This window comes from Myxocyprinus asiaticus, chromosome 2 (genome assembly GCF_019703515.2).
Source record: "Myxocyprinus asiaticus isolate MX2 ecotype Aquarium Trade chromosome 2, UBuf_Myxa_2, whole genome shotgun sequence".
NCBI lineage: Eukaryota > Metazoa > Chordata > Actinopteri > Cypriniformes > Catostomidae > Myxocyprinus > Myxocyprinus asiaticus.
The window spans coordinates 1,658,522-1,673,889 of NC_059345.1; positions in this window are offsets into that span (position 1 = coordinate 1,658,522).

Below are 15,368 nucleotides of genomic sequence, written 5' to 3' on the forward strand. Positions count from 1 at the left end.
CTCTCGTTGGAAAGAGATCCGTGCTCTCAGCTTGCAGAGCTTGTTGTCCAGAAACTGAATATTTGCCAGTAGATTACTGGGTAGCGGGGGTCGATTTGCGCAGCATCTTACTCTGATGAGAACGCCGGCTCTCCTTCCCCTTTTCTTTCTGCGTTTCCACGGCCGGGCTGCCCAGACAAAGGGCTCCGCTGGCGTGTTTGTAAACAGCGGGTCGGCATTGAGGAATTTGAAGTCCGGTTTACGGTGTGCAAATGCAGAACCAATGTCCAAAAGTGTTTGTCTGTCGTAGACAAGACAAAAAACATAAGAACTGTAAACAAAACAAACAAAAAACTGCAATATTGTGTCGGAGCTCGCAACGCAGCAGCCATACTCGACGCCATCTTGAGTCTAATTATTTGCACTAATAAGTGGGTTCACAAGGTGGCAACACTCACAGTTGAGCCGTTGCTGTCACGAAGAAGCACTAAAAGATGTAATCGCAGCTAAACAATAGGAGATGAATGTAGAAACAACAACAGTGGATGTGCTCCTGGACGTGTGTGAGGAGGACTTGAGACACCTGCATTTGTGCAACTTGAGTCTGAGGGAATATAAAAACATCTTTATTTGTCTGAACTCCTGAACAGAAATAGTCCAGTGTCTCACAGTAGTTGTATCATGTGTGCGCCAACCGCCTCCGTATGCCTGCACAGTCTAATAAAGTATACTTTGAAAGGGGATTGTTCAACTGTACGCAGATGCTAAGAGTGCATTTTACTTTGTTGTAAAATCCAACAAAATTCAAGTTAACCTAATATTCTATTAACAGCATGAGGCGATCGTGTGACAGGGAGAGTGTTGCTTTACTGTTATTGGCCTTACAAAACGTTTAACATGCAAGGGCAGGGCAGTCAGTGCCCTATGCATACTGCGTAATCTGTGTATAGGGAGTGGCAATTCTGCATCTCTGTACATACAGGAGCTTCTGTGCAAGACACAGCACAATGGTTAAAGAGGTCCATCTAAAGCTTGTTTACATTGAAAAACAGCATGGGTGGACACAAAAAACATGTTCAGTGTGAACGGCCCCTAATACACTAAAAATGAAAAACTCTGTACTACAACGACCAGGTAGAGAAAAAGCTTAACATTAAAATAGTGCATTTCTCCTTGGAATAGTGTCATTGTTGTGGCAGTAAATAGTGTTTATCACAAGGGAAACATAAGAAAATCACATTTTAGCTAAACCTGTAATAATGTACTTTTCATTTGTATTAAAAGCGCTGCAGTTTTTCTCACCGTCATTTAGCTGAGTGTCTCTCTTCCAGGGCAAGCACGAACAGTAGATTATGGACTTCTGAAGCAGCAAAACAAGTGGGTAAACAGAGGGTAAAACCAGCGTAAAATCTGACAACAGCAATATCATAAATTTGGCTATTTTGATCTCGGATCATGCTGAAAGAACACTGTTTTTCTAGCTGGTCCTTTTCTACACCAGCCATATAGAGCACAACAGTCTGGTTCTGGAAGTAAAAATCCCATTCATTTTTGCTGTAGACTAATTGATTTTCAACAATAACTTATAAACCTTAAAAAACAGACTTACCTTGAGCTCAAAAGCTGTTCATCGATGGTATATGCTTCCGTTGAAGCCACCCATCTGCGTTCTCAACTTCATTGTTTAAAAAGTTTGTTCTGCAGTACTATTGAGCATTATGCCAGGTCATTCTCCTCATGCTGATGTACTGAATATTGTTGACAAATTCTTTCTCTGTTAGGATTCGGTATTGTGGTCAGGACAAAGAAATAGTCTTTGAAATGTTTGCAAAATTGAACTGTTTACTCATAGCATGAGTATGAAAAAAGATTAACTCACAGTACCAAAGCTAAAATCAACAGACAAATCTGAGGGGTTAGGGTTAACCTAACCTTAACCCCAATCCTAGGCATCGCCCCCATTACTTTTTAAAGCATTTTATGCAAAAATCGAATCTTTTTTGTATGTAAAATCTATTATATATGATATATAAACAAATATACAACATACATATAAAATTTCAATTACATTTTATTTTTTCAACTGTATGCATCATTTCAGATCATACAAAAAAATCTTAAACTGTTGAACCAAATCTGTTCTGCTACCAAAGTTATTGAAGGAAAATTTATCAAATGTAAGTACAGTATAAATAACCCTAACCCAAAAAACAGAACTGTATAACTTAAACTACCAGACATGAAAAACCGACCGAAGGAACAGCGCAGACCAAGAACCAACCAACAGAATAAACACACAAAACAATCTGGCACAGGACAGAACAGGAGAGGAGCTTAAATAGTGAAGGGTAATGGGAAGCAGGTGCCGTAGATAGTGAGCAGGGTGGAGTAAGTTGTTGTCTGGCAATGAAGCAGCTTCTAAGCTTTTGAACTAAACTTATTTTGTGTTGGTCAAGGCTGTAGTTATTAATATTTTGACAACTATTTATATTTCTTACAGGCCCGCCAGCGGGCCCATCCAAGCTTAAAGGTATAATTGTTCTTGCCATTAAATAGTTCAAATATAAAATATTGGAATTTTAGTTGTAGGACAGAATTCACCAAAATTATTCTCATTTAAGAGGGTTTTTTAGGTGTTTAAAACCAACATACAAAAAACACAATTTGTGTAAATGGACATTTTACTCAAAAACTATAGCCCTTGTGTAACAACTAGCCCCATTGTCCCCTATTTATTTCTGCAAATATAGATTAAATATTTTAATCTATTAACAACCCTAATACATGTTTTAGTTTATGCATTAAATTATGTTAAGTCAAGACAGTTTTATGTTGTACAGTACATGTGGCACTTGCTATGTCATTTTTAATAAATTACATGAGTTTGATGTCAAACCTATGAAATGCCAAATTACTCAAATTTATATCAATATATAAATAAATAATTAAATACATTATGAAAAACTAAAATCATTAAATTAATAATTAAATCACCTAATAAATCAATAAATGTCTCTTGTATTTCATTTTAGCTCTAGTTTGCATCCATTTTCTTAATTTATACATTTCAGTGAACAAACTACTGAGCAATTATCGGAAGAGATGATGCAAAATATGATTCGACTCCTGTTTTTGCTCGGTGAGTCTTAGTGCGAGTTTGAAAAAAGTTGATCTCAGATTTGAACTTCTACAACATCTGATTTTTCTGCTCTTACATCTAACACTATCAACAGGAATCTTCTTAAACACCTCATGTGCTCAATGTCCTTTTATTCTGATTGAAGAACCGAAGTCCTGGACTGAAGCTCAGTCATACTGCAGAGAGAAACATCTTGATCTGGCCACTGTTCAAAGTGATCAAGACAGATCTTACATACAGGAGGAGGCAAACTACAGGAATTTTATATCTGCTGCCAGGATCAGACTCTACAATGGTTTGGTCACTTGGTGTTGGTCTTTCGAAAACAATGTGATGAGTTTTATGCAATGGGGTGACCAGCAGCCATGTTTGTCCAGGACGGATGAGGGCTGTGTCTATATAACCCAGTTTGGATACTGGTATGATACAAGCTGTTTTTAAGAAAAAAAAAACTTTCTTTTGTTACACTTTTACTCGTTATTTGGTTGTTTGGTAATTTCTATGGGGATGTACTGTATCGTGGTAAGTCTCTCAGTGAATTCATGCATACGTACCTCTTGTAAACGGCCTAATGTAGTGTAATCAGCATTGGGGAGTAATGGAATACATGTTTAGAATACAATATTATATACTGGTAACTATATTCCACTACAGTTACCATTTAAATCGTTGGTAATCAGAATACAGTTACATTCAAAAAGTAATTTGATGACTAAAGAGATTACTTTTCCTTTTATTGTAATTTGTTTAATTTAATATTTAGTCTATTCAGTTGAAAAACATTTATCCATATAAATAATGCGATCCAAGGAGCTTTCGAACAGTGGTGAAACACTTTTTTATGATTTGTTTCACTCATACGAGCACTTTCACTCCATTGTGAGTGAAATATGACGTCATTTAGGAACTTTCCCTTGGGAGCAGCTACATCGTGTTTCTACAGCTTAACAAAAAACAGTTAGAAACGCTTTGACAGATGAAACGTGAAACCAATAAATACAACATTACATGCCTTGTCAATGCTTTTTATGCAGTTTGGATATTTTTACAAGGAATGCTAACCAATGTTGCCTTTAACCATCTAGAGTCGATGGAGGCGCCAGCATGATCACTTGGATTTTTTTCCTAGAACTTTTTTCACGACAGGCCGTACCCAGAGAGAGACTGTGTTTATGTTTAGAGTGCTTTCAGTTATTAGAAATGTTATTCCTTTGTTATCGATGGTTTCCATCGATTGTGTGTATTGTTCAGAAGGACAATAAACACAATCTCTCTCTGGGTACGGGCTGTCATGCTTGACGAACACTCTCTCCCCCTCTGATGCTTCGGCATGACTTTTAAGCCTCCCTCCTCCCTCCCTGTCTCCTAGAGATGAATGTAGTTTGGTGCAAAAATCAATCCCAGAATAATAGCAAAGGACCTTGTGAAGATGCTGGATAAAACAGGTAGACAAGTATCTATATCCACAGTAAAATGAGTCCTATATCGACATGCTCCTTGCTGCTCCGCAAGGAAGAAGCCACTGCTCCAAAACTGCCATAAAAAAGCAAGACTACAGTTTGCAAGTGCACATGGGGACAAATATCTTACTTTTTGGAAAAATGTCCTCTGGTCTGATGAAACAAAAATGTAACTGTTTGGCCATAATTACCATCGTTATGTTTGGAGGAAAAAGGCTGAGGCTTGCAAGCAAAAGAACACCATCCCAACCGTGAAGCATGGGGGTGGCAGCATCATGTTGCGGGGTGCTTTGCTTCAGGAGGGCCTGGTGCACTTCACAAAATAGGTGGCATCATGAGGAAGGAAAATTATGTGGATATACTGTAGCAATATCTCAAGACATCAAAGTTAGAAGCAGGAAAGTAGGAAGTTAAAGCTCAGTCACAAATGGACAATGACCACAAGCATACCTCCAAAGTTATGGCAAAATGGCTTAAGAACAACAAAGTCAAGGTATTAGAGTGGCCATCACAAAGCCATGACCTCCATCCAATAGAGAATTTATGAGCAGAACTGAAAAAGCGTGTGCGAGCAAGGAGGCCTACAAACCTGACTCCATTACACCAGTTCTGTCTGGAGGAATGGGCCAAAATTCCAGCAACTTATTGTGAGAAGCTTGTGGAAGGCTACCCAAAACATTTGACTTAAGTTAAATAATTTAAAAGAATGTAAACTTCTGACCCACTGGGAATGTGATGAAAGAAATAAAGGCTGAAATAAACCATTAACTATTATTATTCTGACATTTCACATTCTTAAAATAAAGTAGTGATCCTAACGGACCTAGGATGTTTTCTATGATTAAATATCAGGAATTGTGAAAAACTGAGTTTAAATGTTTAGATGTATGTATACTTCTGACTGCAACTGTATATAATTTATTGTTTATATATGTTTATATGGAACCTGGAAGTATGTGATTTTCTAAATTCTATTTTTTTATTCTTTTTTTTATGTAAATGTAGAATTAATTTTAGTGCTAACTTGTTATGAATCATGATTTCCGCATGAAAACAGATACGTACATACACATACACCTAATTGTCTCGAGACTAGGGGAGGAGCTGCAATATTTGAGGGATTAGATGTGAACTGTGAACTAGTTTTCCGAATATGCAGGGGGGTTATTGGGCAGGAGGTTATAGATAACGTTATGCTCCAACCGCATCCCATGTGGTTTGTTTTGGAGTGTTAGAGAAAAGAGGTGAAATGAGCGTGGGCTGGGCGAGTCCTTTCTGCATGAGTTTTAGCGGAATCTAAGGGGAGGAGTGAGGGGCTTAGACCGGCAGAAGTATCAAAAGGTGTGGGCAGAGGATGAGAAGTATGCTGGTGAATGGACATGTCAGTGGAACTCCTGAACGAGATAGAGAGTAGCGATTGAACTGAAAACCTGGGAATGTGCTCGGCTGAGAGAATGGGGTTCAGTTGGTGCTCTGCCATGTCAAATGTCTCAGTAGATGCTAAGGAGCCTAGAGGAGGACAGCCTTTGATATGACGGCGGTAGTTGAGTCTCAAAAATGACGATACTTTTGCGTGCCAGTGGGGCACCCCATAACACACTGGGAACGACGATGGGGTGAATTTGAAGATGCAGATGAAGGGGAGCTGGCTTGAGTTAAAATTTAGTCTGGCCATTTCCCTGCAAATCATGATCCTATTTGGTTGCCTCAGGACCTTCGGATGGTGCGCGTGTGTGAAAAAGGAGGTTTCAGGGTTTTATTATGGAGAAGGGGAAACGGTTCCGGTGATTAGTCACAGGGATCAAATTTGAGGTCCAATCAGCAGTGGTCGTCAATAGATACATTGTCAGAGTGTTATCGACGAAATGGCTAGCATGAGGCGAGAGATGAAGTGGCCTTGATGAATGATGCGCATGGCGAAATGAGGTGGCCCAAGGGGTTGGGAGATTGAATATGAAACTGGAACTGCTCGGGAAGGAGGAAATGTGAACCAAAGATCAGTCTAGTTGATAGAGAGGTGGGGAAGCTTGCATCTGTGGGAAATAGAGCATAATGCCAAAAAATTGAGGATGTAGAAGGTCTTTTTTTTTTTTTTTTTTTTTTTTTTAAACCCGTAAAACCAGCAGACCATGCATGGTCCATGACATGCAGCTTCAGTGGACTGAATTTTGGAATCTGCTTCAAGAACACCAATCCAGCACTGTAATGTCCAGAGGAACGAATCCTACTGCCTGTTGCCAGACGAGAGCTGTCCTGAATGCAAAATATTTTATTTACATTGAATGGAGCGAAAAACCAAAACATTGATTACTTTAAAATCAATAATGCATTTGGCAACATTGTTGAAGAAATAACGTAAAAGCATTAGGAGGGAACTTATGACAGAAATTAACAGTAGCAAGATGAAAATAATGAGCTTTGATTCGGCACAAGTTTTATCCAATGATTGCCAAACGTCTTGGTTACTGTTGTAACCTCTGTTCCCTGATGGAGGGAATGAGATGTTTTGTTGATGTAGTGACACTAGGGGTCATTCTTGGGAGCACCAAACACCTCTGATCTTTGAGAAAAGGCCAATGGGAATTGGCAAGTGGAATTTGCATGCCACGCCACCGGACATACGGGTATAAAAGGAGCTTGCTCGCAACCACTCATTCAGGTTTTGCGCTGAGGAGCTGAGACAGGGTCCCGGCCATTTCAGCGGGTAGTACAGTGTTGTGGCAAGAGGGACAGAATGTCTTGTTCCCTCCATCAGGGAACGGAGGTTACAACAGTAACCAAGACATTCCCTATCTGTCACTCACTCGACGTTGTGTTGATGTAGTGACACTAGGGGTCCCTATACGAAACGCCACAACCAGCTGAACTGTGTTATGTGGACTGACGGTGCAGGTGCAGGTGCAGGCAAGCCGCTGCATGCCTAATAGCAGGTGCATCCAGTCTGCACGTAGCCTCCCTCAATGCCCCAAGAATGTCGCACAGTCCCTCACACCCCGGGGTGGACGAGATGTATCTACAATGGGGACAGGCTGTGCCAGCCGCAATCTTTTCTCCTTTTTTTCTCCCACAAAGTGAAAATAAATTTCAACTGGGGCCATATGTATTCGCGTTGGCGAAGGTGTTCTTTCCCCAAGAGGAAAAGACACCACGGAGACCACATCCTGCCCAAAGGGGAGGTTAACGTGGCAAATACCAGCTTACCAGCCGCATGTGGAAGAAGCCCCATGGTAGGTCCTACCCAGAGGGGAGGAACTCTACAGCACGACTACCGGAGGCAGGGGAGGACCCCACCGAAGGGAGACACAGATTTGCCCTCAGGGAAACCGTACCATGGAAAATACGTCACAAGGGGTTACCACAGGTAACCAGCACATGTGGAGCACCTACCCCAGTACAGGGCCTACTAGCACACATACTGGGCCCGGCTTCGAATTCCTCTGCCGAATTCGCCAGCCGTAGGTCTAAGGAGGAAGAACATCCAGGGTTCACCATCTCATGAACTCGTATGGGGGGAAAAGCACACGTCTTCCCATCAGGGAGGGGAAAGGTGCTGTGTGCAAGCTGTTCACCCGGCCAGCTGCCCGCACACTTACCTGCTTATACCTGTCAACACACGGGACAAAACCGGCTCAATCTTGCGAGATTTTATCATCTCCAAGGTATTGGGTGTTTCTCAGCCTGCTGCTCTACAGATGTCTGCTAGAGAGGCACCATTGGGTAGTGCCCACACTCCTAGTGGAGTGAAAGTTAATGATTTATGAAGAGACACATACAATACAAATTTCTGCACTTTAATTATGCCTGAATGAGTAATAAAATGTAAATATGCCATGAAATAGGAATCACCCCCTGTATGACCTCATCATATAAGGCGCAAAATGCAATACGCTGGTAATGAATATCTGATGAACAGGGAATGCAGTGTGGAGCGTACCACTAGGTGTCAGAGGCGCGCCACAACAGTGGTGCTTCTGATGGAGAACGTGGAAGTAGACGTATAGAGTAAGAAACAATGCGTTTTCCAAAGCGGCATTAATGCACCCTTGAAGGTGCTTCAGGAAGGGGACACTGTTCGAAATGTTGTTCCGAACAAAAGAAAGAAAATTATTTCAGGAAGGACCCTTTCACAAGACTTTTAGTGAAGGCTACATTTAAATAAAGTTATTGTAACCCAATTATTGTCTCAGCATATATGTTGTGTCAGCATTGATTAAAAGCCTGTAATAAGAGGCATAAGCTAAATGCTGTTTGGGACTGGGTGGGGTAAATTTTAAGTTTAACCAATTAAATTAAAGCCAATGCATGCAGTGGCCTAATAGCTGTCAAGATTTAGGGATGTGCTAAATAAATTATAACCAATAAAATGAAAGCCAGTGTATGTAGTGACCCAATGGTTGTCAAGATTTAAGGGGAGGTTAAGTTTAAGGGCAGCCAATCCAGTTTGAGATAAATGACCAATAGGGTTGACCATTTTATCTTGAAGGTGAGAAATGCAAATGTAACTCAGGAGTGAAAAAGTCTCCTGACAGGCAACTTAAAGGAATTCTTACCATGGCAACTGTGGTGAACATCAGTTAAGATGGCATTCCAGGAACCAGTTTATGGCAGGGCCCCTCTCTAACTGCCAGTGTGGAAAAAGATGTATCTCACTGTGATTGGATCCTTGGTGAATGAACATAAAAAAATGTTCAGCAACATCAGATAAGATGCTAAGACACCTCTTAGAGGGCAGAAAGGGGGACATTCTGCACCCACCAAACTCATTCCTGAGGTTTAGGCAAGAACTGCCATAAATTCCTTCAGGACCTCCCGGATGCAGCAGCAGTGGACGGCCACAGAGATCTATTCATACCTAGGTTTGGAGGCCTTAAATTAATATAAACTGCAACATATCCACTCCATCTTCATGCAAAGCACAGTTTATGTTAATGGTTATTGACTGTTAATACAACAGTTCATGGGACATACCTATTAACAGATAAATTAATGCAAGGATGATGACTTAACCATTTCTTATCGTGTTTGGTCTCTATCTGTTCCATACAATGCCTTTAATAATTTGAAAGAGGTTTGGTAAAGAAATAATGCATGGATAAAATGTTAAAGACACTGTTTTAACACCGTACTTTATGCTATGCAAATGAGTTCCATACTAGGGAGGGCAACACCATGGCTACTTCAGACACCAGTGGCCAATCACACTCCAGGCTCGGAAAGGTGCCAGATTTCAAACTCCTCCTCATCAGAAAGGGATAAATATGTCCCCTGGGTAGACACACCCTTGTCCTGCATTTCCAACTCGATGAGGAAGGAGACATTAGCAGACACACCATATCCTGAGTTCTGACCTGACGATGAAAGAGGCTACAAGATAGTTGAGATTAAGCTTTTGCGAACAAAACATTTTATATTGCTTTATTGCTATATTGCTGCACTCTAGCTGAAAAAGGGCCCCAGCATTGAGGGACCTTATCTGACCCAGCTGCCCAGTCCACTCTTTTAGAACCCTCTTGGTGCAACCGAAGTTCAGCATCCTCCAGCCCAGCGTGTCAACGACTACTGGATCGCAACTCTGCGCCCTTCCCACTGCATGCTACCCGCATCGCCAGTGGAAGACATCTCTACTGCCAGACTGATCACCCGACTGTGTGGAACATAAATATAAACTTACCAAACTTCTTTCTAGAGACCTTGGCATTAGTTTATTCCTACAACATATGTTTTTCTAACTTGCTTAGATAATAGTTACCTGGGGTCAGCTTGTTACAAATAATAGGTATATTATTTAACATTATTTACTGCTTTAGTATAGCATTATTTAATCACCAATTTGCCAGAACCATGAAAGAAACTGGCAGGCAGAAACTGAAACAGGAAGCACCCACCCTCAGAATGATCCAGTGCTGGTCGGACCAATCAGACTCTATGTTACAAGACTGTTTTGATCACTCGGACTGGGAGATGTTCCGGTCCACCTCTGATGACGACATCGAGCTTTACGCTGATAGCGTAACGTGTTTCATCAGAAAGTGCGTAGAGGACGTTGTTCCGAGCAAAACAATACGGAACTATCCGAACCAGAAACCTTGGATTAATAGCGATGTTCGCACAGCACTTGATGCGCGGACCTCCGCTTTTAATTCCGGGAATGCGGAGGAGCATAAACAAGCCAGTTATGCCCAGTTATTTGTTATCAGAACAGCAAAACGTCAGTACAGGAATAAGATTGAAGGACAGTTTAACACCACCAACTCTAGAAGCATGTGGCAGGGAATTAATATTATCACGGACTTTAAACGGAATAAAAATTCCGCCGTGAATCTCCCGGATGAGCTAAACACTTTTTATGCTCGTTTTGTGGGAAATAACACCGCCCTCGTTGAGAGAGCTCTCGCGGCCTAAGCTACAGCGGTTAGTTCACTCTCCGTCTCTGTAGCGGATGTAACCTGAATCTTCCGATGGGTGAATATCGGCAAAGCCGCGGGTCCAGACGGCATTCCGGGCCACGTCATCAGAGCGTGTGTGAACCAACTGGCTGGTGTTTTTACGGACATTTTCAACCTTTCCCTCTCTTTGTCTGTAGTCCACCATTGTGCCTGTTCCAAAGCAATCCAAAATCACTTGTTTAAATGACTGGCGTCCTGTTGCTCTGACCCCCATAATCAGCAAATGCTTTGAGAGACTAATCAGAGATTACATCTGCTCTGTGCTGCCTCCATCACTGGACCCATTGCAGTTTGCTTATCACAACAACTGCTCCACTGATGATGCCATTGCATTTACAATATACAGTGCTCTCTCCCACATGGAAAAAAATAGCACTTATGTGAGAATGTTGTTTGTAGACTACAGCTCAGCATTTAACAACATAGTGCCCTCCAAGCTTGATGAGAAACTCCGGGCTCTTGGCTTAAACAGCTCACTGTGCAGCTGGATCCTGGACTTCCTGTCAAGCAGACACCAGGTGGTTAGAATGGGCAGCAACATCTCCTCATCACTGACCCTCAACACTGGAGCCCTGCAGGGCTGTGTTCTCAGCCCACTCCTGTATTCCCTGTACAAACATGACTGTGTGGCAACACACAGCTCCAATGCCATCATTAAGTTTGCTGATGATATGACGGTGGTAGGTCTGATCACTGACAATGATGAAACAGCCTACAGAGAGGAGATGCACACTTTGACACACTGGTGTCAGGAGCACAACCACTCCCTCAATGTCAGTAAGACAAAGGAGCTTGTGATGGACTTCAGGAGAAGAGATAGAGAACACAGCCCCATCACCATCAATGGAGCACCAGTGGAGAGAGTCAGCAGCTTCAAGTTCCTGGGTGTCCACATCACTGAGAAACTCACATGGTCCATCCACACTGAGGCCGTTGTGAAGAAGGCTCATCAGCGCCTCTTCTTCCTGAGACGGCTGAGGAAGTTTGGAATGGACTGCCACATCCTCACACGGTTCTACACCTGCACTGTAGAGAGCATCCTGACTGGCTGCATCTCCACCTGGTACGGCAATAGCACCGCCCACAACCGCAAAGCCCTGCAAAGTGTGGTGCAAACTGCCAGACACATCATTGGAGGTGAGCTTCCCTCCCTCCAGGACATATATACCAGGCGGTGTGTGAAAAAAGCTTGGAGGATCATCAGAGACTCCAGCCACCCGAGCCATGGGCTGTTCTCACTGCTACCATAAGGCAGGCGGTATCGCAGCATCAGGACCCGCACCAGCCAACTACATGACAGCTTCTTCCCCCAAGCAATCAGACTTTTGAACTCTTGATCTCTCACGATCAAAATACATCAGCACTGCACTTTATTACTCTCTGTAGAGCCGAGGAGGGTGGGGCCGGGCTGGAATGAGACACACCCGGTCTCCAATCAGCCTGATTGGGCACGTGAGGGATAAAGGCGGCCGGGGACAACAGTTCAAGAGAGAAAGAATTGCAGGCAGCTGTGTGTTTTTGGTTGTGTGTTTTGTTTAAATTGTTTATTCAATTATTATTTATATTATTAAGCCGGTTCTCGCCTCCTCCTTTCCACTGAACTCCCTTTACACTGGTGCCGAAACCCGGGAAGGAGGAGGGATTCCCGTCGCAGAGTCCTCGACACTGCCGTCCACCCAGGGGAGCGCCGCTGCCGTCCGACGGGGGACGGAGTAGCCCGACCACCCGGACGCGGGGAACAGCCGCCGTCCGCGAGGCGAGTGGGGACGGGACTCCCCGATTGTCTGGAGCGAGGGAGCCGCTGCCGGGTGCCCTGCCGTCCCCCGGGAACGCGGAGAGGTCGAGAGAAGACCGCCATCTGTGCGGGGAGGAGGGAAGTGACTCCCCGACCGCCTGGAGTGGTAGGGCCGCTGCCAGGGGTGGAGGAGTGTCCCCACTGGACGCCGGGAACACGGAGGGGCGTTCTGTCTGCTGGGGGTCGGAGGTCTGACTCCGGTCCGCCCGGGGAGGAGCGGCTGCAGTCCGCCTGAGAGGGTGGAGTAGTGATCGAGGACCACGCGACGGCGCATCAGAGAACCCGTGAGTGTCTTTTTCTCTCTCTCCTCTCTCTCTCTCTCTCTGTCGCTCCGTGTTGGCCTTTCCCTTGCCATTTTGTTTTGTTGTTTTTCCCCTCCTGTCTCCTCCCAGGTCGAGGAAGGCGGGGATGACCCGCCAGCAGTTGGGGCGTAAGGTAATTATGTGTATATTAGATTTTAAATTGTGTTGTGTAAATTTGATGTTTATTGTAAATTGGTATATGTCTCATCACTGTCACGACTACTATGTTGCTCGGAACTGCACCCAAGAATTTCACACGCTATTGCACTTGTGTATATGGTTGTGTGACAATAAAAGTGATTTTATTTGAGCCTGAACAGCTCAAGAATGAGTGCTTAGGTTCAGTCACTGTACCCAGAAGCCAGGATATAGCCGCTCTGCAAACCGAGCTGGCTCAGGCTCAAAATGATTTCTCAGCACAGGCAGACAAATTAAGAGTAGTGAGTATGAGTGAGAAACATGCCAAGGATGAGTTAAAGTCAGCCTTGTTTGAAATTTCTAGTTTGAAAATGGACTTAGAAATGGAACACAAACTGTGTATTGATGCCCGCGAGCAGTCAGAGTTGGGAGGACATGGCTAAGGCAGATAATAAATTATTAGAAGTACAAAACAGTCATGACAGAATTGCTGCCAGAGCCAGAGAGTGGGCCAATAAAGCTGATATTGCAGAGCAGAGGCTAGAGGAAATAGGGAAAAGAATGGAGCAGTTAGACATAAATAGGGACAGGCTCCATGCTCCATGAACCTGAACCACCAAGTGTGCGCTTCAGCTCATTCAGCCCACCAATGAAAGACCCCCTAATTGATAGCCCCTCACAGAGACAGCGCAATCAGACGATAATGCTGTATCTGCTGGTGGCCCAACCACCGCTGCTAGTCCCAGCCATCCTTACAGAGTAGATACTGACTCCCTGGTATGGGGAAAAACCAGTTGCTCCATCCCTGATTTCCCTAGTATAGCACTGTCCAGAGACAGTAGGCTGCGTCAGCTTAGGGAATTAGCACGTGACATCAAAGTGTTTACATTTACATTTATGCATTTGGCAGATGCTTTTATCCAAAGCGACTTACAGTGCACTTATTACAGGAACAATCCACCTGGAGCAATCTGGAGTTAAGTGCCTTGATCAAGGACACAATGGTTTTGGCTGTAGGGATTGAACCAACAACCTTTTGCTTACCAGTTCAGTGCTTTAGTCCACTACGCCACCACCACTCCACCACTGTTTAATCCTGATACCCCTGGAAGCAACATAGAGTTCTACCTTAAAGATGTAAACTATGCACTGTCATACATCCCTGAGGCCACTATGGCAGATAAACTCCTCCTGAGGAAAACAACAGTGCGAACTACCCATGGTTTCATGGAGAGACAAAGTCCAGCCAATTCTGTTAATTATAATGAACTGTGTAGGGCATTCAGAGTAGAATACACAATATATCAAAACCCGTCTGTCTCCAGGCTTTCTGCCTTGCAGACTAAGCAAAATCGCAATGAATTACCCAGAGAGTATTATGAATGCTTACGCAGAGTGTTTTTTTGCTGGTGCTGATTCTCCTAGGACAGAAGAGGATGTGATGTTTAAAATTCTGTTTGTGAGTAATTTGCATCCAGCAATTAGGAAATCCCTTTCACTGCTGGTAGATGTTGATCACATGACTGCAGCAGAGTTGAGACAACTTGCAATAAGGGCCTGGGAGAGTGAGAAGTTACACACAGACAAGAAAGACAGGGACCCAGGTACTCATGTGTTTGAACTCCGACATGACAGGGAGCCTCCTCTTGAACTAGAAGCTTCCCCAAAGTGGACCAGCCCGTACTAGCCGCCCCTCTCGACCAAAGTCCGGTGTGTTCCAACAGGACACACAGGACCATAAATCCTCAAGCAATGGAGGATACAAGGGTGGCAGACATACACACAGAGAAGAAAGGCACAGGAGGTTCAGAGATAAATCAAGGGACAGTCACAAACAGGGCAGTCAGAAGAAAAAGGAGTTCAAAGGGACTGAAGAGGGGGCCTGGGTAGCTCAGTGGTAAAAGACGCTGGCTACCACCCCTGGAGTTCACTAGTTCAAATCCCAGGGCGTGCTGAGTGACTCCAGCCAGGTCTCCTAAGCAACCAAATTGGCCCGGTTGCTAGGGAGGGCAGAGTCACATGGGGTAACCTCCTCGTGGTCGCTATAATGTGGTTCGTTCTTGGTGGAGCGCGTGGTGAGTTGAGCGTGGTTGCCGCAGTGGATGGCGT